The sequence below is a fragment of the Somniosus microcephalus genome, chromosome 5 (genome assembly GCF_052327205.1).
Source record: "Somniosus microcephalus isolate GS21.2 chromosome 5, FLI_Smic_1.0, whole genome shotgun sequence".
Taxonomy (NCBI): domain Eukaryota; kingdom Metazoa; phylum Chordata; class Chondrichthyes; order Squaliformes; family Somniosidae; genus Somniosus; species Somniosus microcephalus.
The window spans coordinates 66,164,048-66,190,459 of NC_140991.1; the positions used below are offsets into that span (position 1 = coordinate 66,164,048).

Genomic DNA, 26,412 nt, shown 5'->3' on the forward strand with positions numbered 1-26,412 from the left:
AGTGATGTAGATCAAGGCAATAATATTGGGCAGGACACCAGGGAGAACTCCCTTACTCTTCTTCCAATAGTGCCATGGGATCTTTTACATCCACCTAAGAGAACAGACAGGATTTAATGTCTTATCTGAAAGCACCTCCAACAGTGCTGCACTCCCTCAGTGCTGCATTGAAGTGTCAGCCTAGATTATGAGCTTAAGTCTCTGGAGTGGGGTTTGAACCCACAACTTTTTGACTCAGCGACGAGATGGCTATTACTGAGCCAAGTCTGACTATTTGAAGTGTTAATCCATTTAAGATAAACAGGTTAACACCTTTGTTACAAACACTTCACATGCCTTAGTATATCTTAATACTCTGAAAAAAGTGGTTAAAACTAAATATAGCTGCATCACGATAAAGCCATACTAATGCGTCTTATTCAAAAATGATTCAATTCTATGCTTAAAACTCTGATGTACGATTCGCCTTCATTGATATTTTGCAGAAAATCTATTATAAGCAATATTGTTTTGGCCTTGCTCATTGATCCTTTCCTTGTTTATGTGAAGTGGTTTAATGACAAGTTCTGAGTACATAAAGTCCTTTGGCAACACAGAGCCCACCACTGAGCAAATTCAGCAGTCTTCTCCATGATTTTATGTGCTGATGGTATGATTTAGTTTATTGATGGCATGATTTCATGTGTTGATGGTATGATTGAACTGCCATTGACCATGTTTGACGCCGCCAATCCCACAATCTTTACAGTTACACTTTGTGTGTTCTGAATAGTTGTACATTGTCTGAAATTAAGGCCCCAACTTTAAAATGGGGGTGGGAACGGGGTGTGCGCCTACGGAAGTCCTCAAATTGGGGACAGGTGGAGGTCTGGCCTCTTTTAATGACTAGACTTCATTTCCATAATGCTTCCGGGTTTCCCAGCCCATTCACACGTCTGTGGGTGTCCCGCCCACACAGATTTTCAGTTGGAGTCCAGGCCACTATTGAAAGCGACAGTCCACCCCTTCAAGGGAGGCTGCATTCGGTGAGGGCTTACATTAAAGGACTGAACAGCATTGGTGGCAAGTGTGTAGATGGCTGAAAAGAGAGGAAAGGTGGTCCCCAGGTTCTCTGATGACCCCCCTGGAGATGATGATAGCTGCAGTGAGGGCCAGTAGAGATGTGCTGTTCTCCACAAGTGGGAGGAAAAAACTTGGTGCCACAACGGAAAAGGTGTGGTTTGAGGTGGCTCAGCGAGTCAGCAGCAGGAGTGTCACGCCAAGGATCTGGATCCAGTGCAACAAACATTTCAATTACCTCATTAGGTCAGGAAAGGTCAGTATAGGTCCTTCTTCACCCATCTCTTACAATGCACCTGCTTTCACTCCCTCTTGTACTTCCGACACCATTTATACCAATCCTCAGCCACGCTTCACTTACCTCACCGCCAATCACAAGGGCACACTGTACCACCTCTCATCCTCATTCATAGAAACATAGAAGATAGGAGCAGGAGTAGGCCATTCGGCCCCTCGAGCCTGCTCCGCCATTCAATGAGATCATGGCTGATCATCCAAATTCAGTACCCGGTCCCTGCTTTCTCCCCATACCCCTTGATCCCTTTAGCTTTAAGAAATATATCCAACTCCTTGAATATATTTAATGAACTGGCCTCCACCGCCTTCTGTGGTAGAGAGTTCCATAGGTTCACCACTCTCTGGGTGAAGAAATTCCTCCTCATTTCTGTCCTAAATGGCCTACCCTTTATCCTTAGACTGTGTCCCCTGGTTCTGGACTCCCCGGCCATCGGGAACATCCTTCCTGCATCTAGTCTGTCCAGTCCTGTCAGAATTTTATAAGTTTCAATGAGATCACCTCTCATTCTTCTAAACTCTAGCGAGTACAAGCCCAATCGACCCAATCTCTCCTCATACGTCATTCCTGCCATCCCAGGTATCAGCCTGGTGAATCTTCGCTGAACTCCTTCCATGGCAAGAACATCCTTCCTCAGATAAGGTGACCAAAACTGCACACAATACTCAAGATGTGGTCTCACCAAGGCCCTGTACAACTGCAGCAAGACATCCTTGTTCCTGTACTCAAACCCTCTCGCTACGAAGGCCAACATACCATTTGCCTTCTTAACCACCTGCTGCACCTGCATGCTTACCTTCAGCGACTGGTGCACAAGGACACCCAGGTCTCGTTGCAGTTCCCCTTCTCCCAATCTATTGCCATTTAGATAATAATCTGCCTTCCTGTTTTTGCCACCAAAGTGGACAACCTCACATTTATCCACGTTATATTGCATCTGCCATGTTTCTGCCCAATCACCCAACATGTCCAAATCATCCTGGAGTTTCTCGACATCCTCCTCACAGCACACACGCCCACCCAGCTTTGTGTCGTCTGCAAATTTGGAGATATTACATCTAGTTCCCTTGTCTAGATCATTAATATATATTGTGAATAGCTGGGGTCCAAGGACCGATCCCTGCGGTACCCCACTAGTCACTGCCTGCCACTCGGAAAAGGACCCGTTTATTCCAACTCTTTGCTTTCTGTTTGCCAACCAGTTCTCTATCCAAGTCAATACCTTGCCCCCAATCCCATGTGCCTTAACTTTACACGCTAATCTCTTATGCGGGACCTTATCGAAAGCCTTTTGAAAGTCCAGATACACCACATCCACTGGTTCTCCCTTATCTATTTTACCAGTTACATCCTCAAAAAATTCCAGTAGATTAGTCAAGCATGATTTACCTTTTGTGAATCCATGTTCATTTTGTCCGATCCTGTCACTGTTTTCCAAGTGCTCTGCTATTACATCTTTTATAATGGACTCTAGCATTTTCCCCACTACCGATGTCAGGCTTACCGGTCTGTAATTCCCCGTTTTCTCTCTACCACCTTTTTTGAATTGTGGGGTAACATTAGCTACCCTCCAATCCATGGGTACTGTTCCAGATTCCATCGAATGTTGGAAAATGATCAGCAATGCATCTACTATTTCTAGGGCCACTTCCTTAAGTACCCTAGGACAATCCTAACACAAGCTCACCTCCCGCTTCCTCCTTTCACAGCTGCCACTAACAACATCCTCATCTCATCTCCTCTAAGTTGCTCAGCCTTGCACCTCCTCTCAGCAAACCTTCTCAATTCACACTGTAGCCACTTACTGCAAACGTATGGCATCCCCACTCCCAAAACATCTGCCTGATTTTCCCTTTCACCTGATGCACTATGCCCAGAAGAAGCACACATCCTTGTTAGCCACTCATAATGCTGTACTACTTCTTTTGCAGGAGCAGAGAGCTCAGAATATTAGGTAGTAGGTCAGGACTGATGGAGGACCATGTAAATATGTGGAAGTGAGGAGGCACTGGAGATAAGCAGAACCTCTAGCACCCTGAGCATTGGTGATGGTGAGGTAGGTGGCTTGCAGTGTGACTGATTTAACCTTAGACCCCTTCATTTCCCACAACCAACTGCACCTTCAGCTGACTTCAACACCTCAACCAGTATGGTCAAGTATTTCATGTGCATATTTACGTTTTTTTATTACCATTACTAAATCTTCACCCTTTCTTCTTTTCTCCAAGTCCTTCACATGAAGAACACGAGCCCCTGCCCACAGTGCATAAAAACTCCTCAGAGGAACTCATCCCTCCTGAGGATACACCATCAAATGCTACATCCTTCGCAGGCACTAGAGGCCATTGGTCACGAGAATCTCAACTGTCCCAGGAAGAGGCACAGCTGCCTACCACCAGCGCTGCTTAAGCCATTGGAGTTGCACCTCATAGAAGTGGTAGACCTAGGAAGCCATTAATTAAAAAGAGCACTGAGGGTTGAAACTTACATTTCTTTTGTTTAATATGCAACTATTTGTTTTATTGTACACCTTAAAACCCTTTTCCACTTTTGTCACTTTGGTGTGCACATTGCTTTCAAGGAAAGTTCTGTGTCTCCCTTGTCGTTATGCCGTTGATGTGGAAGTTGGTTTAATGATTTTAAGGTGAGAAAATGGAGAATTCAAAAACTATGCAGTGAAGGTTCCAGGACTCTTAGTGTAAGGGGGTCCGGTCACAGAAGAGTGGGAGGAGAAAGAGGTGACTAAGTAAAGCGCTGAGCTTTGTGCAGGCCTGCTACCTCCTGCACCTCCAGTCCTCTCTGTTAGAGCGATGCTATGGAGGAGGCAGCATGCCACAATGATTCTTGAGACCCTGGCTGGAAAATATGGCAGGGAGCCTCTCTGTGGCTGCTGTTGGATCTGTATTGCTCTGGAGTGGTCGGGTTTCAAAGAGGTGTCATCAGCCATGGTAGAAGGGGGTATCCCTTGTCCCCAAGCAACCATCCTTTAAGATTGATCCCAGGTTGGAACATTGGGAGGATATTGGCTTGCCTAAAGGTGAAGGCACTATGGCAGCTCCCTGGGTGGCGGGCACATACTTGCATCAACTTTTTCTTGTGATTACATACAAGTTGTCCATTTATTGAATGGCAGCGGTTAACAAAAGCTCCTGTCTGGTCACATCGGACCCTACAGATGCGGAAAACCAGCCAGAGCTGCAAAACCTGAGGCTCTCTCGGTCTGACTACAGTTATCAGTCGGAAATGAAATATATCGGCTAGCATCTGTGACCTGCCTGATGCACTTGTGAGTGGCTGACTGCGTCACCCTCGATATGTCCACTGTGGTAACCTGGAAGGATCTATCGGCGTAAAAGTTGAGGGCGGTGGTAACTTTCACTGCCACCGGCATGGCATGGCCGCCTGTCCAGTGGGCAGTAGGTCTTCTTCCAGGAGGCTGCAGAGGTCCGTGACCATCTGCCTTTACAATCTGAGTCTCCTGAAGCACTGCACCTCAGACAGGTCAAGGAATCGAGCTCTTTGCCTGTACACCCTGTGAGGTGGGCAAAGCCTTCTGCGGGCATTTTACCTCAGTTCCTGTCTTCCCTGTGTCCCTCCTTCAGCTCCTTCTTCTCCATTCCTTTGCTGTTGTTGTTGCTCTTCCTCTTCCTCCTCCTCCTCCTCACTCCAATAGAGTGCAGCTAAAGCAGCACCTCGACTCAGCTTCTCTGACTATTTTTGAAAAGTTCTTTAAAGTCCAACAAAAACCCAACACTGACAAGGAAATCACAGCCCCCAGTGAAGTGAAAGAGCACCTGAGAACGATGCAGTTTTATTGACACTGTGGCCCCTTTATATCCGGCACACTGAGCAGTCCCAATCCAATCCCACCAGGGTTCTCCCAGCGATGCTGCCAGCCTCTGTGAATCCAGTGCGGCAGTAAGTGATGTCACATCAGAGTGCGAAATGCAACACAGGACCCCGATTTGCCTATTCATGAGGGACTCGCCTCTCTGCAGCGGGAGCCTTGTCGCTGCGATTGGTCAGGAACGCGGCCGGTTGGAGCCGAGAGCGACACTTTGAAATTGTAACCCCTCACCCGACCCTTTCTTGCCTGTTGGGGCGGAGGGGAGCGGGTTAAAATCGAGGCCTAAGGCTGAGCGTTGTCTTTGTTCTAATGAAGAATTGGCACAGACAAAATGGTCTTGTTCTGTACAGTAATTTGCTATGGGTTTTAAACTGGAGATCTGAACACTGCCCAGGCACAAAATGGTTTGCGGAAACACAATGTAAAATATAGATTCACCATCTGTTGCAGTGGATGTGGTTTACCTGAAGGGAAGTCAAATGCAGAGTGGATTAGTGGCAAATTTTATTTGCACCAGCCTAATGTATCTTTTGATTGCTATTGGATATCATCTAATATTCTGTGCTGGCCAATAAGCCATTTACTTAGTTTCCCTAAAACATTTTAATGAAAACAAAATTGTAACCTCTTCACTTTTATATATTCCCTTTAGACTGTATCAACCTTATGAATATTTTTCGTTCTGGGCTATTGAAAAAATATGAATATAAGGTTCAACTGTAAAGGTCGACTCTTGGTCCGGTTCATGTGGGGCGTGCCAAACCAAGCTTTTCTCAGTTCAGAATTGAGATAAGATCTGAGTCAGAGAGACTCAGATCTCTCAGTTAACTTGGCCTTTATATTTAAAGTATTGGATTGGAAAGATGCAGGACACCCATGACTACGTAGACGCCTAGACATCTCCTCACAGACTCCACAGGAATAAGGAATTTTGAGGAAGCGTGTCTTCAAATCACAATCTCTTCCCCTCTCCCTCCCCCACCACTCACTCGTACCTTTAATCCCCTATTTTAGAAAAAACTAAAATGATACTTTAATGTTCATTCGAAATATAATATGAAACTCTTCATCATTCTTTTTTCGGAGGGATTTAGGCTCCGCAAAGTGATGGATAAAATGATCCTGCTCTGCTGTCAAGGGCAGCGACAGGAACTCCCAAGTTAGTTATGGCACAAGCCAAGTGCCTTATGGGGCTTCCTCAAATTTGCCAGGACTGGATTGAATTAAATCTCAGATGTCTTAGGAAAAATGTAAATCACTACCTTACCATTGCCCATTACAGTTCAACTATCAGAGCTCATTAGGTATGATGAAAGAGCACATAGCAGAATGTTCAAGAGTATATAATGGTTGAAGGCCTCATAGCCTCAGTATGAGAACTGCAGCTTGATTGCAACTATTATTCAAACACAAGCAACTGCAGAACTGTCATTTGACAAAGCTTGATGGAGATATAATGAGTTGTTAGTAATGTTAATATGAGTTCTCTCACTCAGTCCAGATATTTAGCTGCATCGAACTTTGCCTTAATGGTGGTAATGGATAATATTAACCATATGTGGAAGGAACATAGTTCTGTGTAGTTGCAAGGCACATCACATTCCTGAGGTTAAAGAAAATGGGCAACAGCTCCATGTGGCACTGTTGGCAAAATCAAAATGAATTTTGAAGTTCAGGAATAGAAGGAAAAGTGGATGACAGAATGACATTTACAATTTGTTGGATATAACTTGTGGTGATGTAAATCATGAAAGAAAACGTGAATTGGGAGAAAAGGTACGGAATTGGGAGATAAGGTACGGAATTGGGAGATAAGATACGGAATTGGGAGATAAGATACAGAATTGGGAGATAAGATACGGAATTGGGAGATAAGATACGGAATTGGGAGATAAGATGGAATTGGGAGATAAGATATGGAATTGGGAGATAAGATGGAATTGGGAGATAAGATACAGAATTGGGAGATAAGATATGGAATTGGGAGATAAGATGGAATTGGGAGATAAGATACAGAATTGGGAGATAAGATATGGAATTGGGAGATAAGATACAGAATTGGGAGATAAGATATGGAATTGGGAGATAAGATACAGAATTGGGAGATAAGATACAGAATTGGGAGATAAGATATGGAATTGGGAGATAAGATACAGAATTGGGAGATAAGATACAGAATTGGGAGATAAGATATGGAATTGGGAGATAAGATACAGAATTGGGAGATAAGATATGGAATTGGGAGATAAGATACAGAATTGGGAGATAAGATACAGAATTGGGAGATAAGATATGGAATTGGGAGATAAGATACAGAATTGGGAGATAAGATACAGAATTGGGAGATAAGATATGGAATTGGGAGATAAGATACAGAATTGGGAGATAAGATATGGAATTGGGAGATAAGATACGGAATTGGGAGATAAGATACAGAATTGGGAGATAAGATATGGAATTGGGAGATAAGATACAGAATTGGGAGATAAGATACAGAATTGGGAGATAAGATATGGAATTGGGAGATAAGATATGGAATTGGGAGATAAGATACAGAATTGGGAGATAAGATATGGAATTGGGAGATAAGATACGGAATTGGGAGATAAGATACAGAATTGGGAGATAAGATATGGAATTGGGAGATAAGATATGGAATTGGGAGATAAGATACAGAATTGGGAGATAAGATATGGAATTGGGAGATAAGATACGGAAAATCAATGGGGCGGGAAAGCTGAATCCTGTTGAGAATCATGGAATCATGGGGCTGAATTTTGCCAGTGCTCAGAGGGTGGGTTTGGAGGCGGGCCCACTGTCAAAATCACAAAGATTGACAGTGGGTCGGTATCCCGCTGTAAACCCACCTTCTTGTCAGTTTCCCAAGTGTCGGGTCTGTCATCACTGAACAGACCCGACACCAAGTGGCGGATCAGCCAATTTAGATAGTTAAAAGCTTATTAAAAGGTAGTTAAGAACCATTTTCCCATGTACTTACCATTTTACCAGGTTTTCAACGAGGTTCCCAGAGAGCGGCTATAACATCAGGTAAGTATGTCAGGTTCTCAATGACTGTGGATTGCTGTGAATAGGTGAAAGCTGCTGAAGTGGTATAAAATCTACCATTTCACAGCTGGTCACTTCCCAATCTTAGAAGTTGGAGCATTAATGATTTGGAACCCACTTTTGAGCTTTATGCACTTTTGAAGTGTTTGGAGTAATCTCTCTATCTACTGTCACCTTCTTGGAACAACCTATCTCAACATCGACAGATTACTTCTGTCATTTCAACCTCACCTGCCATCTATTCTATCAGCATCGGTGCCCTTGAATAAATCTCACCTTGGTCCTCGGAATCCCAACACGATCAGCCCCAACATCAGCAGCACCAAGCACACCAGCAGCACCAACATCCACACCAACCTTCTCCGCAATCACCTGATGCTGCACTGACACAGGGCATCATCACCTGTGCATATTGCTGCCCGGGATGCCAGCGATGGCCTCACCATGTCCAGATTTGCTTCATTTAACACTGTACACCCTGGCTGCCACATGATGCACCAGGTTGGCACCACCCCACACCAACACCATAGAGCATCCCTGCAATGTGCAAGCCATTCCTTTCCCACTCATCAACTTTGGGGAGGGGGGCGGTGGGGGTGGGGGGGTTGTTATGTCTCACCATTCACAGGAGCTCATTAAGACACTTTTAAAGGTACACACAAATCTGTCCAAGAAGGCAAAGTGGTGACAATAAGAATTTCAATGTTTGACAACACATTAACAGAAAGTTTACACGAACATTGGCTAAAACACCCAAGTGCCTACCCTTGTGTGTTGTTAGTTGGTATGATTGGACTAGGATGAGGGTGAGTGTGAGGGGTGGCTAGTGAGATTGGGAAGTGATAATGTAGATAGAGAAGGATGGGTGGAGGTGCAAGGTAAGTTGGTGTGAGTAAGGATGTGCAGGAGTAAGGTAGGGAAGGCAGAGTGAAGGGGATGTGATGAGTAGCACAGCAGGGTGAGGTTGAGTGTGGCTTTGCAGTAACGTTTCGTGATCTACTGAGAACATTGAAAGGTTTGCGCCACCACAGCCTGGTCCTCCTGACCACATCCCTGCTTGTGCCCTCCTGTGCAATGTTCAACCCGGCTGCCCATGGGAAGGGAAGAGAACCTCCCTGCATGCTGTGACTCCCTCATAAGCATATGGAGGGCATCATGGAAGAGCCTGGGTGCAGCCGTGCACCTCTGTGCAGTGCTTGTCAGTGTTTGCAGCACCTCAATGCTGTAGAACACTGACAGCACAAATGTCAAAATCATTTTGGACATGGCCCCTTTAAGGAAACTGGCTGATGACGTGTCATCAAATGACGTGATCAGACCCACTTCCTATTAATTGGCCGGGAACCTTGCAGGGCGGGCATACATAGAAACATAGAAGATAGGAGCAGGAGTAGGCCATTCGGCCCCTCGAGCCTGCTCCGCCATTCAATGAGATCATGGCTGATCATCCAAATTCAGTACCCTGTCCCTGCCTTCTCTCCATATCCCTTGATCCCTTTAGCCTTAAGAAATATATCTAACTCCTTCTTGAATATATTTAATGAATTGGCCTCTACTGCCTTCTGTGGTAGAGAATTCCACAGGTTCACCACTCTCTGGGTGAAGAAATTCCTCCTCATCTCTGTCCTAAATGGCTTACCCCTTATCCTTAGACTGTGACCCCTGGTTCTGGACTCCCCGGCCATCGGGAACATCCTTCCTGCATCTAGTCTGTCTAGTCCTGTTAGAATTTTATAAGTTTCAATGAGATCCCCTCTCATTCTTCTAAACTCCAGTGAGTATAAGCCCAATCGACCCAATCTCTCCTCAGACGTCATTCCTGCCATCCCATGTATCAGTCTGGTGAATCTTCGCTGCACTCCCTCCATGGCAAGAACACCCTTCCTCAGATAAGGTGACCAAAATTGCACACAATACTGAAGATGTGGTCTCACCAAGGCCCTGTACAACTGCAGCAAGACATCCTTGTTCCTGTACTTGAACCCTCTCGCTACGAAGGCCAACATACCATTTGACTTCTTAACCGCCTGCTGCACCTGCATGCTTACCTTCAGCGACTGGTGCACAAGGACACCCAGGTCTCGTTGCACTTCCCCTTCTCCCAATCTATTGCCATTCAGATAATAATCTGCCTTCCTGTTTTTGACACCAAAGTGGATAACCTTGCATTTATCCACATTATATTGCATCTGCCATGCTTCTGCCCAATCACCCAACCTGTCCAAATCATACTGGAGTTTCTCGGCATCCTCCTCACAGCACACACGCCCACCTAGCTTTGTGTCGTCTGCAAACTTGGAGATATTACATCTAGTTCCCTCGTCTAGATCATTAATATATATTGTGAATAGCTGGGGTCCTAGGACCGATCCCTGCGGTACCCCACTAGTCACTGCCTGTCACTCGGAAAAAGACCCGGTTATTCCAACTCTTTGCTTTCTGTCTGCCAACCAGTTCTCTATCCATAATAGCAAAATACTGCGGATGCTGGAAATCTGAAATGACAACAGAAAATGCTGGAAATACTCAGCAGGCCAGGCAGCATCCGTGGAGAGAGAAACAGAGTTAACGTTTCAGGTCTGGGACCCTTCATCAGAACTGGAGAAAGCTGGAGATGTAACAGATATTAAGCAGGTGCAGAGACAAGGGGGGGCGGGGGTTAGGAGGGGAGGAAGGAATTGAAAGAACACCCTGTACTTTTGTAAGAGGCAGGAAAGATAAAATGTTGCAAATGGGCATGGCAAAAATCATGCTGCATGAAAAATGGGGGCAGGGATAATTATCTGAAATTGTTGAACTCAATGTTGAGTCCAGCAGGCTGTAAAGTGCCCAATCGAAAGATGAGGTGCTGTTCCTCGAGCTTACGCTGAGCTTCATTGGAACAATGCAATAGCCCGAGGACGGAGAGATCAGAGTGGGAATGGAGCGGTGAATTAAAGTGACAGGCGACCGGAAGCTCAGGGTCACCCTTACGGACTGAATGGAGGTGTTCCGCAAAACGGTCGCCCAATCTGCATTTGGTCTCCCCAATGTAGAGGAGACCACATCGTGAGCAGCGAATACAGTATATTAAATTGCAAGAAGTACAAGTAAATCGCTGTTTCACCTGGAAGGGGTGTTTGGGGCCCTGGACAGTGGGAAGGGAGGAGGTAAAAGGGCAGGTGTTACATCTCCTGCGCTTGCACAGGAAGGTGCCAGGTGAAGGAGAAGGGCTGTTGGGGGTGATTGAGGAGTGGACCAGGGTGTCGCGGAGGAAGCGGTCCCTTCGGAATGCTGAAAGGGGAGGTGAGGGGAAGATATGTTTGGTGGTGGGATCACGTTGGATGTTTCGGAAATGGCAGAGGATGATCCATTGAATGTGGAGGCTGGTGGGGTGAAAGGTGAGGACAAGGGGAACCCTATCGTGGTTCTGGGAGGGAGGGGAAAGGATGAGAGCAGAACGGACACGGTCAAGGGCCATGTCAACCACGGTAGAGGGGAATCCTCGGTTGAAAAAGGAAGACATCTCGGAAGCACTAGTATGGAAGGTGGCATCGTCAGAACAGACGCGGCGGAGATGGAGAAACTGGGAGAATGGAATAGAGTCCTTACAGGAAGCGGGGTGGGAGGAAGTGTAGTCCAGGTAGCTGTGGGAGTCGGTGGGCTTGTAGTGGATGTTTGTTGAAAGCCGATCGCCAGAAATGGAGACGGAGAAGTCAAGGAAGGGAAGGGAAGAGTCGGAGATGGACCATGTGAAGGTGAGGGAAGGGTGGAAATTGGAAGTAAAGTGAATGAACTTATCTAGTTCAGGGCGAGAGCAGGAAGCGGCACCAATACAGTCATCGATATACCGGAAAAAGAGGTCAGGGAGGGGACCTGAGTAGGACTGGAACAAAGAATGTTCCACATATCCCATGAACAGGCAGGCATAGCTAGGGCCCATGCGGGTTCCCATAGCAACACCTTTAACTTGGAGGAAGTGAGTGGAGTCAAAGGAGAAGTTGTTCTATGTGAGAACAAGTTCAGCCAGGCGGAGGAGGGTGGTGGTGAATGGGGACTGGTTGGGCCTCTGTTCAAGGAAGAAATGGAGCGCCCGAAGGCCGTCCTGGTGGGGGATGGAGGTGTAGAGGGATTGGACGTCCATAGTGAAAAGGAGACGGTTGGGGCCAGGAAACTGTTAAAGTGACGGAGGGCGTCGGAAGAGTCGCGAATGTAGGTGGGAAGAGACTGGACAAGGGGAGAAAAAATAGAGTCGAGATAGGAAGAGATAAGTTCCGTGGGGCAAGAACAGGCTGAAACGATGGGTCTACCAGGGCAGTCCTGTTTGTGGATCTTGGGAAGGAGGTAGAAGCGGGCTGTGCGGGGTTGGGGGACTATGAGGTTGGCGGCCATGGAAGGAAGATCTCCAGAGGAGATGAGGTCAGTGACACACTTGGAAACAATGGCTTGATGTTTGCTAGTGGGGTCATGGTCCAGGCGGAGGTAGGAGGAGGTGTTGGAGAGTTGGCGTTCAGCTTCCGCACGGTAGAGGTCGGTTCACCAAACAACAACAGCACCACCCTTATCAGCAGGTTTAATGATAATGTTAGGGTTGGATCGGAGAGAACGGAGTGCTGCAAGTTCAGAGGGAGGTAGGTTGGAGTGAGTGAGGGAAGCAGAGAAATGGAGACGGCCGATGTCACGTCGGCAGTTAGCAATGAAAAGATCTAGAGAGGGTAAGAGGCCAGAGGGAGGGGTCCAAGTAGAACGAGAATTTAGAAAGCGGGAGAAAGGATCAGCTGTGCGGGGGGAAGACTCCTGGCCAAAGAAGTGGACACGGAGACAAAGGCGACGGAAGAAGAGCTCAGCATCGTGCCGAGCTCGAAATTCATTCAGATGGGGGCGTAAGGGGATGAAGCTCAGGCCTTTGCTGAGGACTGATCGTTCGGGGTCAGAGAGGGGAAGGTCAGAGGGGATAGTGAAAACATGGCAGGGGGTGAGATTGGAAGAAGGGATGGGATCAGAGGAAAGTAACGGGGAAGAAGTTTCTGGGGAGACGGTGTCCACGAGTTGACCTGAAACGTTAACTCTGTTTCTCTCTCCACGGATGCTGCCTGGCCTGCTGAGTATTTCCAGCATTTTCTGTTGTTAGTTCAGTTCTCTATCCAAGTCAATATCTTGCCCCCAATCCCATGTGCCTTAACTTTACACGCTAATCTCTTATGCGGGACCTTATCGAAAGCCTTCTGAAAGTCCAAATACACCACACCCACTGGTTCTCCTGTATCTATTTTACCAGTTACATCCTCAAAAAATTCCAGTAGATTAGTCAAGCACGATTTACCTTTTGTAAATCCATGTTGACTTTGTCCGAACCTGTCACTGTTTTCCAAGTGCTCTGCTATTACATCTTTTATAATGGACTCTAGCATTTTCCCCACTACTGATGTCAGGCTTACTGGTCTATAATTCCCCATTTTCTCTCAACCACCTCTTTTGAATAGTGGGGTAACATTAGCTACCCTCCAATCCATGGGTACTGTTCCAGATTCTATCAAATTTTGGAAGATGACCAGCAATGCATCTACTATTTCTAGGGCCACTTCCTTAAGTACACTAGGATGTAGATTATCAGGCCCTGGGGATTTATCGGCCTTCAATCCCGTCAATTTCCCTAACACCATTTCCCTACAAATACTGATTTCATTCAGTTCCTCCCTTTCATTAGACCCTATGTTCCCCGATATCTCTGGGAGGTTATTTGTGTCCTCCTTTGTGAAGACAGAATCAAAATATGTATTTAATTGGTCCGCCATTTCTTTGTTCCCCATTATAAATTCCCCTGATTCTGACGGCAAGGGACCTACGCTTGACTTCACCAAATTTTTTCTCTTCACATATCTATAAAAGCTTTTGCAGTCAGTTTTTATGTTCCCTGCAAGCTTACTCTCATACTCTATTTTCCCCCTCTTAATTAATCCCTTTGTCCTCCTTTGTTGAATCCTAAACTGCTCCCAATCCTCAGGTTTACTGCTTTTTCTGGCCAATTTATATGTCCTCTTCTTGGATCTTATGCTATCCTTAATTTCCCTTGTTAGCCACGGTTGAGTCACCTTTTTTGTTTTATTTTTATGCCAAACTGGAATGACCAAATTCTGTAGTTGATCCATGCGATCTTTGAATATTTGCCATTGCCTATCCACCGTCAACCCTTTGAGTGACATTTCCCAATCAATCCTAACCAACTCGCGCCTCATACCATCATAGTTTCCTTTATTTAAATTCAGGACCCTAGTCTCTGAGTCAACCACTTCACTCTCCATCTTAATGAAGAATTCTATCATAATCATATTATGATCGCTCCGACCCAAGGGGACTTGCACAATAAGATTGCTAATTAATCCTTTCTCATTACATATACCCAGTCTAAGATGGCCTGATCTCTAGTTGGTTCCTCGACATATTGGTCCAGGAAACCATCCGTATACACTCCAGGAATTCCTCCTCCACAGTATTATTACTAATTTGGTTAGCCCAATCTATATGTAGATTAAAGTCACACATGATAACTGCTGTGTCCTTATTACACGCGTCTCTAATTTCCCTTTTAATGCCATCCCCAACCTCCGCATTACTGTTTGGAGGCCTATATGCCACTCCCACTAACGTTTTCTGCCCCTTGGTATTTCTCAGTTCTACCCATACAGATTCCACATCGTCAGAGCTAATATCCTTCCTTACAATTGTGTTAATCCCCTCTTTAACCAGCAATGCTACCCCACCTCCTTTTCCTTTTTGCCTGTCTTTCCTGAATATTGAATACCCCTGGATGTTGAGTTCCCAGCCTTGGCCACCATGGAGCCATGTTTCCGTAATCCCAGTCATATCATATTCGTTTACCTCTATTTGCGCAGCTAATTCATCCACCTTATTACGAATGCTCCTCGCATTAAGACACAAAGCCTTCAGGCTTGTTTTTTTAACACTTTTAGACCTTTTAGAATTATTATTTACTGTGGCCATGTTTGATTTAAACCCTTGATTTCTCTGTCTGCCACTTTTGTTTTTCTCCTTCCTGTCTTTTGCTTCTATCCTTGTTTCCCTTTCCTCTGTCTCCCTGCTGAGGTTACCAACCCCCTGCCATTTTAGTTTAAACCCTCCCCCACAGCACTAGCAAACACTCTCCCTAGGACATTGGTCCCGGTCCTCCCCAGTTGCAAACCGTCCGGTTTGTACTGGTCCCACCTCCCCCAGAACCGGTTCCAATATCCCGATGTCCAAAGCCCTATTAACGTAAAATCTTGTTGAAGGCCGGGATAGAGACATGATGCGAGGTCCCCACACACCATGGACGTCGCCCGCCATGGATGCACTGAGGTTTGAAAAATCCAGCCCATAGAATGGTTACAGCACGGAAGAAAGCCATTCGGCCCATCGAGTCTGTGTCAGCTCTCTGCAAGAGCACTTCAGCTAGTCCCACTCCCCCTGCCCTTTCCCCATAGCCCTGCAAATTTTTTTCTTTTAGGTACTTATCCAACTCCCTTTTGAAAGCCGTGATTGAATCTGCCTCCACCACCCTTTCAGGCAGTGCATTCCAGATCCTAACCACTCGCTGAGTAAAAAAGTTTTTCTTATGTCGCCTTTGGTTCTTTTGCCAATCACCTTAAATCTGTGTCCTCTGGTTCTCGACCCCTCTGCCAATGGGAACAGTTTCTCTCTCTCTGTCCAGACCCCTCATGATTTTGAACACCTCTATCAAATCTCCTCTCAATCTTCTCTGCTCTAAGGAGAAAAAACCCAGCTTCTCAAGCCTATCCATGTAGCTGAAGTCCCTCATCCCTGGAACCATTCTTGTAAATCTTTTCTGCACCCTCTCTAAGGCCTTCACATCCTTCCTAAAGTGCGGGGACCAGAATTGGACACAATACTCCAGTTGAGGCCGAACCAATGTTTTATAAAGGTTCATCTTAACTTCCTTGCTTTTGTATTCTATGCCTCTATTCATGAAGCCCAGTATCCCGTATGCTTTCTTAACTGCTTTCTCAACCTGCCCTGCCACCTTCAATGATTTGTGCACATATACCCCCAAGTCTCTCTGTTCATGCACCCCCTTTATGATTGTACACTTTAGTTTATATTTCCTCTCCTCATTCTTTCTACCAAAATGTATCACTTCGCATTTTTCTGCGTTAAATTTAATCTGCCACTTGTCCACCCATTCCGCCAGCCTGTCTATGTCTTCTTGAAGTCTATCACTATCCGCCTCACTATTCACTATTGTAATGTATATACCTTTAAGGGGGGAACTATCTTTTACAGCTCATGTATACTGCAGTACCGGCAGTGACCACACCTGTATATAGCACGGAGTAGTAATCTGTACAGACCAGTTCCAGTGTGAGCCACGTTGAGTAAACACCTGTTGTACTGTTCTCCTGCAGTCTGTGTCTTATTATACACAGACACAACAACTATACTTCCAAGTTTTGTGTAATCTGCAAATTTTGAAATTGTGCCCTGTACACCCATGTCCAAGTGAGTAATATATATCAAGAAAAGCAGTGGTCCTAGAACCGACTCCTGGGGAACACCATTGTATACCTTCCTCCAGTCCGAAAAGCAACCATTCACCACTACTCTCTGTTTCCTATCAATTAGCCAATTTCGTATCCATGCAGCCACTGTCCCTTTTATTCCATGGGCTTCAACTTTGCTGGCAAGCTTATTATGTGGCACTTTGTCGAACGCCTTTTGGAAATCCATGTACACCATGTCAACCGCATTGCCCTCATCAACCCTCTCTGTTACCTCATCAAAAATCTCGTTCAAGTTGGTTAAATTAACAAATCCGTGCTGGCTTTCCTTAATTAATCCACACTTGTTCAAGTGACTGTTAATTTTGTCCCTGATTATTGTTTCTAAAAGCTTCCCCATTACTGAGGTTAAACTGACTGGCCTATAGTTGCTGGGTTTATCTTTACACCCTTTTTTGAACAAAGGTGTAATATTTGCAATTCTCCAGTCCTCTGGCACCACCCCCGTTTCTAAGGGGGATTGGAAGATTATGGACAATACCTCTGCGATTTCTTCCTTCACTTCTCTCAGTGTCCTAGGATACATTCCATCTTGTCCTGGTGACTTATCTACTAAAGTACAACCAGCCTTTCTAGTACCTCCTCTTTATCAATTTTTATCCCATCCAGTATCTCCTCTACCTCCTCCTTCACTATGTCTATGGCAGCATCTTCTTCATTTAGTATCTCAGCCATAACCTCTGCTTCCATGTGTAGGTCTCCTTTTTGGTCCCTAATCAGCCCCACCCCTCCTCTTACTACCCGTTTACTATTTATATGCCATTCTATTCTCATATCCTCTCTTTGCCCTTCTTATTTTCCTTTTCACTTCTCCTCTGAACTTTCTATATTTAGCCTGATTCTCAGATGTATTCTCGACCCGACATCTGTCATATGCGGCCTTTTTCTGCTTCATCTTACTCTCTATCTCTTTCGTCATCCAGGGTGCTTTGACTTTAGTTGCCCTACCTTTCTCCCTAATGGGAATGTACTGCAACTGTACCTGAACTACTTCCTCCTTAAAGGCAGTCCATTGTTCCGTTACAGTTTTGCCTGCCAATCTTTGATTCCAACTTACCCGGGCCAGATCCGTTCTCATCCCACTGAAATTGGCCTTCCTCCAATTAAGTATTTTTACTCTAGATTGCTCCCTGTCCTTTTCCATAGCTAATCCAAACCTTATGATACTATGATCACTGTTCCCTAAATGTTCACCGACTGACACTTGCTCCACTTGACCTACTTCATTCCCCAGAACCAGATCCAGCAATGCCTCCTTCCTCATTGGGCCGGAAATATACTGATCAAGAAAGTTCTCCTGAACACACTTCAGAAATTCTTCACCCTCTCTGCGCTTTACACTGTTACCATCCCAGTCTATATTAGGATAGTTCAAATCCCCCATTATCACTACTGTATAGTTCTCGCATCTCTCTGTAGTGAAGGCCAACAATAAATGATTATTTTAGTTGTCCCCATTTGAGTTTCTTACTGGTTCTTACAATATTTAGCTTGCTCGAGAGATCATTGTTGATATCAACTAAATAAAGAGTCACTCCCAAAATATCGTATTTCAGTAAACTTTGACAAAAATAAAGTTGACAATAAAGATACAATTGTATCATAACTGCTTAGGAGGAAAGCATCTTTATTCCATCTGGAGCTATCCATAGCTGCTTTGAGGATTTGTCTGGTAGCTAGCTTCAGCTGCATGGAGTCAATGGGGTAAACTTTTACCTTCACTGCCTGGGTGGTAACCTGGCAGAACGAATCGCCCGTCCGTTGGTGAACTTGCCTGCTTTTCACCCCATTGAGATCAATCGGTCGGGTTCTAGAACATTTGCTTTGCCAGATTACCGCCCAAGCACGGAAGGTGAAAATTTACCCCCAACATTTCTACAATGCATGCCAACCATATTGAATAAGTTCAGTTACATAATGTTGGCAACCGTTCAATAAAATGTGGAGGGGGATTTACTGCAAGGTCTGCCTTGCCCACTGCAGCTTGATGGCAACAATTAGGATAATTAAAGTCAACACAAGGTGACACTTGGCATGTTAGTCTCTGTTTGTTTGGGAGCAGAAATCAAAGACATAGCACCCGAAGTGCAATTTAAAAAAAAGTACCATTGTGGCAAAGCCACTAAGAGACTCTCACAGTGACTTGTACAATTGCCTTTAATCATGTTTATTACCTTTTAATGTTGGCTCTGGTTAAACAGAGCTAGATCGACAAAATCGCGATCTGACGCGATGACATCATCACGTGGGTCATGAGACATCCCAACGGTGGGAAACGTCATGACGTCATGACGTCAGAGGTAGAGGGCGTTACCAGCTAGTCCTCGTGTGGAGTGATAGTGAATAGACCTGTTTAGAGCTTCTCCTGCATTTTCTTGTTTTGTAAAGTTTTAGTACATTAAACTCAGTTTGTTAACTACTAGTGAGTTTATAGATTCTTTGCTAGGAGTGCAGAGACTCCTACACCATCCTACATTAAACACGAGAAACAGACAAATAAAAAGGAAAATGTCTTATATTTTATGACTTTAAACCAAGTAATGGGGGATCTGTCATTCTGTTATAATTATAATATGCTTCTCTGGTTTACAATGCTGGTGGTAAAATTCATGAACTAGCAGATTATGGATTACTCCAAAGACCAAATATATATTTTAAAAATTTAAGTAATGAAGTAATAGTGTGTAATATATATTTAATGCTTGTAATTTTAAGCAAAGCAAAAAGAGGAATTTTCCCCTTAATTAGATTTATTCAGAATGACAGATCCTTGTCATACCTAGCACAAAGGAAGATGGTTGTGGTGGTTGAAGGTCAATCATCACAGCCCCAGGACATCGCTGCAGGAGTTTCTCAGGGCAGTGTCCTAGGCCCAACAATCTTCAGCTGCTTCATCAATGACCTTCCCTCCAACATAAGGTCAGAAATGGGGATGTTCGCTGATGACTGCACAGTGTTCAGCGCCATTCACAACTCCACAGATAATGAAGCAGTCCATGCCCACATGCAACAAGGCCTGGACGACGTCAGGCTTGGGCTGATAAGTGGCAGGTAACATTCATGCCACAGAAGTGCCAGGCAATGACTATCTCCAACAAGTGAGAGTCTAACCACCTCCCCTTGACATTCAATGACATTACCATCGCTGAATCCCCCACTATCAACATTCTGGGGGTCACCATTGACCAGAAACTTAACTGGACCAGCCACATAAATACAGTGGCAACAAGAGCAGGTCAGAGGCTGGGAATTCTGCGGCGAGTGTCTTACCTCCTGACTCCCCAAAGCCTTTCCACCATCTACAAGGCACAAGTAAGGAGTGTGATGGAATACTCTCCACTTGCCTGGATGAGTGCAGCTGCAACAACACTCAAGAAGCTCGACGCCATCCAGGACAAAGCAGCCCACTTGATTGGCACCCCATCCACCACCTTAAACATTCACTCCCTCCACCACCGGCGTACCGTGGCTGCAGTGTGTACCATCTACAAGGTGCACTGCAGCAACTCACCAAGGCTTCTTCGGCAGCACCTCCCAAACCCACGACCTCTTCCACCTAGAAGGACAAGGGCAGCAGGCGCATGGGAACACCACCACCTCCAAGTTCCCCTCCAAGTCACACACCATCCTGACTTAGAAGTATATCGCCGATCCTTCATCATCGCTGGGTCAAAATCCTGGAGCTCCCTACCTAACAGCACTGTGGTAGTACCTTCACCACACAGACCGCAGCGGTTCAAGAAGGCGGCTCACCACCACCTTCTCAGGGGCAACTAGGGATGGGCAATAAATGCTGGCATTGCCAGTGACGCCCTGATCCCATAAACAAATTTTAAAAAAACAATGTCCCCCCACTAGGTTCAAAATCATAAGTTGCAGTAATATAGTGAAGCATTCAGATGAGGCTTTGGTGATTTACCAATGAACTGTGATGGGAGAGGGAGAAGAATGCTTACATCAACTGGAAAGGGCAATATCTCTATGCCACCGTGACAACCGTGTAAACAACTTGAAAACAAATTAAGAATCAGGCCTAACAACAGAATGTACCAACACAGCAGGCCAACATTTCTCCACAAGAAATGAGGGAAAATCTTCACAATTTTTGCAATAGCCTTCTCACTATTCAAGCAATGGAATGTTATACTTACAGCTTAAGTTATGACAGCCCCATGCACCTATTGCACTTTGAGCATAACTACTTGTTGTAGGCCTGTATTCAGTGCTGTTTTTGACGTGTCAGCTTTTTGAGGCTATGTTGGCTTTTCAGAAGTTGTTGTTTAGCTTTTGCCAGTTTTCTAGATCGGCATTTATATAGTTCTTTTTAGATTAATATCTATATAATGTCACTTTTTGAAGAAAACACCATCACGGCTATATGAAGGATCCAATTAACACCTTAAGCTTATGTCACTGTTAAAGTACATTCGTATAAGACCTGAGTACCAGGGGAGTGAGTGATAATCAAATGGAGACCTGTGAACTCAGTCTGCCACTGTCACCTATTTACCCTTCTTCCTTCTTTTGGTCCACTTGGAGCCTATTGAAAGCTGCAGAGCTGCAACTAATTGGTAAAATGGAGGGAACTTAGCTCTATACAGTAAGTTTTAAGTGGAGACCAGTGGCAGTTGCTGAAGCTTCCAAAAATGCCCGCCAATGACAAGTTTATTTTTTTAGCAATTATTTTAATGCAGTTTCCTCACTGAACATCAGTTACTTCTTGGGGTGTTTTATGTTTGGAGGAATGGCCAGAATCTTACTGAGGTCTGTCATTTGCAAAGTTTTTCATACATAAAACCAAAGTACTACATTTTTTTGGTTGTGTACAAGCCATTGTGAAACCAGATATAGTCACAGTCCGAAAAACAATAGCATTGCCAAACAACAGATTGTGAGATCCTACTATAGGAAGCACCTTTTGTTCTGTGAACTTGCACTTCAGTTTGGTTTGGAAATCCCAGGACACACCAGGCCTTAGCATAGCTCCATTTTAACACAGGCATTCCGTGACAATTCCACTCATTCAGAAACAATGGAAAGATTTCACCCGAGTTTCGTCTGGCTTGTGTTTTTTTCAAATGCCATTGCTAGTTTGGTGACATTAATCACAAATTCATTTTGTAAAGTGATTTTACAACTTAGCAGAGGGCATATCAGAATCATCAGCAATGGCTGCTGTTCGCAAAAAATGGGGACTGTGGTTATGATCTGAAATTGTTGAACTCAATGTTGAGTTAAGAAGGCTCTAAAGTGCTATGGCAGCTGTTGCTGATGATTCTGATATTCCAATTTACACCTCCTCTAGACCCATCTTTTGCTTCTTTACTTGTCCCATTACCATCTCCTTTCACCTTGCACCATCATCCCTTTTGTCATTTAATCTCTTCTGCCTTCCACCCACCACAGACCTTCCCTTTTGTTCTTTCCTCCCCTCCCCCCTTTCCCTGCCTCTGCACTTGCTTAAAACCTGTTACATCTCTAACTTTTTCCAGTTCTGATGAAGGGTCATCGACCTGAAATGTTAACTCTGCTTCTCTCTCCACAGATGCTGCCTGACCTGCTGCGTATTTCCAGCATTCTCTGTTTTTATTTCAGATTTCCTGCATAGAGTATTTTGTTTTTGCTCCTCGAAAACAGTTTTGACACCTGATAAAGATTTGAGCCTAGAAACTATTGTTGCTAATATTACCAGATGAGCACTTGATACATTTGTATGGCATTCCTCTGTCTGCTACTTAATGTAGGCACTGGCCTGTTTATGATAAACTAGCTGGAGTGCCCGGTGGTGCCGAGGGTTTTTTGAGGGCATGTTGTTATGAAAAAAGTAGAAATAATTTTTAAATATATAAATGAGTTTGTCTGTCTGTGTGGGAAGGAGAGAGAGAGAGAGAGGGAAGGAGAGAGAGAGAGACTGGGGTGGCAGAGAGGCCCGGGGATCGAGAGAGAGACTGGGGGGAGAAGAGAGAGACGGGGGGGGAAAGAGAGACTGGGGGAGAGAGAGCGACTGGGGGGGAGAGAGAGACTGGGGGGAAGAGAGAGAGAGAGAGACTGGGGGGAGAAGAGAGAGACTGGGGGGGGGAGAGAGAGAGAGAGACTGGGGGGGAGAGAGAGAGAGAGACTGCAGGTGAAGAAGGGCGGCCGCCATTTTGTGAGGTCGGCAGGAAGTTCCCTCACCCTCTCTCTCTCCCTGCATTCCTCTGTCTGCTACTTAATGTAGGCACTGGCCTGTTTATGATAAACTAGCTGGAGTGCCCGGTGGTGCCGAGGGTTTTTTGAGGGCATGTTGTTATGAAAAAAGTAGAAATAATTTTTAAATATATAAATGAGTTTGTCTGTCTGTGTGGGAAGGAGAGAGAGAGAGAGAGGGAAGGAGAGAGAGAGAGACTGGGGTGGCAGAGAGGCCCGGGGATCGAGAGAGAGACTGGGGGGAGAAGAGAGAGACGGGGGGGGAAAGAGAGACTGGGGGAGAGAGAGCGACTGGGGGGGAGAGAGAGACTGGGGGGAAGAGAGAGAGAGAGAGACTGGGGGGAGAAGAGAGAGACTGGGGGGGGGAGAGAGAGAGAGAGACGGGGGGGAGAGAGAGAGAGAGACTGCAGGTGAAGAAGGGCGGCCGCCATTTTGTGAGGTCGGCAGGAAGTTCCCTCACCCTCTCTCTCTCCCTGCATTCCTCTGTCTGCTACTTAATGTAGGCACTGGCCTGTTTATGATAAATGGGTTAAAACTTTAAATATTCACATGGTAATACTGCAAATAGTAAGTCAAGCCTCTGATGTCCGTGTCTTGACATGGTAACACTGAAAGCATTGCCTATCTGAGAGAGCCAGTAAACAAAAACAGTATCCGTGATCGTTATGGCTACAGCCTCTGCATAATTTATATACCTCAAGTGAAGTAATTTTGTGTGGGCTAAAATTTTACGGGAATGAGCTTAAGGAGGAATTTTCAGTTTCATGCGTGCCCATTGTCTAGATATTTCAAAATAATCATGGTACTTTAGTTTTTTTGTCAGAAGAGGACAAACACGAAGGGGTCAACTTTAACCCCAACGCCACCCTCCGGCGGAAACAGGGCAAGTGGGTAGTTAACAATGAGCAGGTCATTTATCTGCTCCGAACTTGACATTTCCCTGACCTTTCCGATTTTAACCTGCAGGGTCCTGCAGGCGGATGAGGCGCCGGCCTAAATCAGGTGGAAGCCTCATATCTTCATGCTAATTGGGGTCCTGTGATGCCAATAGGGCCCCGATTGCATTTTACCTTGGGTCTGAGTGGGGAAACTGCCAGCCTCAGCTTTCCCGCCAGGCTCAAGCAGGTCGATAGCTAAGATAGCTAAGAGGCCCTCCAAGGTACGTGTAAAACTCTATTGTGGGGCCAAGAGGAGCAGGAGTACTCCGGGAACCACAAGGAACGTTGCGACTCCTCTGCTTCCCTCCCGCCAGACCCTCCCGCCAGACCCTCCCTGCCACTTACCTGCAAGCTGGCGAGTGGCGAATGCCACCCAATCTTTCCCTGCCAGCAGTTGCTCTGTGCCCTCTTCCCGCTGTTCTGGGAAGTGAATCAGCGGCATTCAAATGAGACTCGGCAGTTAAAATACCCCGACCTGAAACTTAGGACAGAGAGTGCGTTCCGCACTCGTCCCACGACCATCCACCCCCACCCCCCCATGAAACCCACTCCATGTTAAAATTAAAGCCTATGAAAAAATTGCTGATTATCAATACTATCGTCTTTTTCTCTGCCCTCTATTCCAGTTCAGCCATTCTTGATTGTCTTGTGTTGGTCAATAGGCGCCTTTTAAGTTATGTGACCATACATTGAATGTCCTAACTTGGGTCCAGGTTCCTGTAATGTGCTACCCCAAAAATTGGATATAGGTACTTGTCCACATTGCATTAGCCCTTTTCATGAGATTTTGTAGGCACCGGCGACATATCATCCTAAAAGGGGAACTGTAGGCCAACATAGAAAAGGAGAACAAATTAATAATAATAGCTTCGGTTCAAAGCCTCGCCCTGCATCATTTTACTTAGGCAGGACTCCTAGTGTGTTCCCTGCTGAACCCCAGGGATTGCTGCCAAATTACTTTGATCCTCAAACAGTCGGCTTTGTATAGCGAGTACACGCTGGACTCCCCTGTAAGTGCAGTATGTAAAAGCTGTACCATGGCTTCACAAAATGTAATTTATGCGTTATATCTAAACAAAAATTAAAATTAAACAGTAATTCAGATGACTGCATATACCAACATGCATATTCACAGAGTATGCACAGAAATTATGCTAAAATGTGCTTGCAGAAACAAAACAATTCGAATCCATCCAATCACAAGGTATGAGGAGGTCCTGTTCTTGTGGTTGGAAGAACAATTATAGTTTTGAGAAATATCAAAGTCCAGTTTTGCTTCTGCCCTTACCAATAATAACCATTGTCTTATCATTAACAAGAAAAAAGCTGCAGCATATCATATGCAAATGTCCATTTAACACCTAAATCATTGATCATGTGGTCTCCAACGTGGCCAAGTTGATTTTTTTGAATGTTTTATCTGGTTACTTAATGGTAATTGAAGAATTTCTACAAATCAACAGAGTTGGTTTGGACCTCTTTCACACAATATTACAGTTATTAGGAAGACCAAAGCTACCTAAAGAAAACCAACACAGGATGCAAGAGATGTTTCATACTGTCATCGTCACCTCCTTATATTGTTGGCTGCAAGATGATTTATATTACTGCCAATTTGAGTAAAACACGTTTTTGAAAATAACATTAAACCAAGTAAGTTCTCCAGGATGATATCATGTCACTTAATTTCCAGCTATGAATCTTCATTATTTGAGTTATTGAATTACAAATATGATAAAGTTCTCAATAAGCAATGCCAGCAACTAGAATCTGAGTCAAATCTGACTTACGCACTTCTTTCTAGCTCCATGTGCTAGCACGGAGTCCAACATTATTTAAAGAAAAATATTTATAAGTATTATTTGAAATTGACCACAACTCACCTTTGAATGTTTTCTGAACTTCAAAACAATTCCAAATTTGTTTTAGTGAGCACGAATTTTATTGTATTCAACATCCAGTGGCTTGAGACTGAGGGTTGACAATCTAAGTGCCTATCACTTTTCACTGGGGACTGGGTGTTTCCTGTGTTAACGGAAGTATGCTGTATATTCAGTGTAAACCTTTATTTAAATTGGTAGGCCAGAAGCCTCTAAATGCCACCTACTGGATGAGGTATAGTACTAACTGCAACTGTTTCCTTTTAATTAAGTCAACTTTGTTCCTTGAACAGGTTTATTTTCTTTCCTTCCTTGTTAATTAATTTTATAGTTTCCTTGGGCGAGAAACTGGGCTCGGTAGCGTCCATTTTTTGGGCACTGCAAGTGCCATTTGCATTCCAAAATGGCGTCTGCGGCGCACGCTTACATTTCTGATGCAAAGCACACCAGACGCCATCTTGGGAAAGGCATTGGTACAGTTAATGTCCGCCGGAAGTATGCAGAGCAGGCAGATCACGACGTCACTCTGATTTGACGCCAGTGCTGCCATTTTGGAGCTCCAAGCTCCAGCCGAAACCCTCTCTTAAGC

General features: G+C 44.9%; 1 protein-coding gene across 1 annotated transcript in view; it reads right to left on the reverse strand.

Moving 5' to 3' along the window:
• Positions 1 to 25,965, reverse strand: part of apbb1ip (amyloid beta (A4) precursor protein-binding, family B, member 1 interacting protein) — a 254,338-nt gene extending 228,373 nt beyond the window's left edge. The window contains exon 1 of the mRNA XM_085987735.1: positions 25,827 to 25,965. The gene's annotated coding sequence lies outside the window, so the exon portion shown is untranslated. The remainder of the gene's footprint in view (positions 1 to 25,826) is intronic.
• Positions 25,966 to 26,412: the final 447 nt, after the last annotated feature.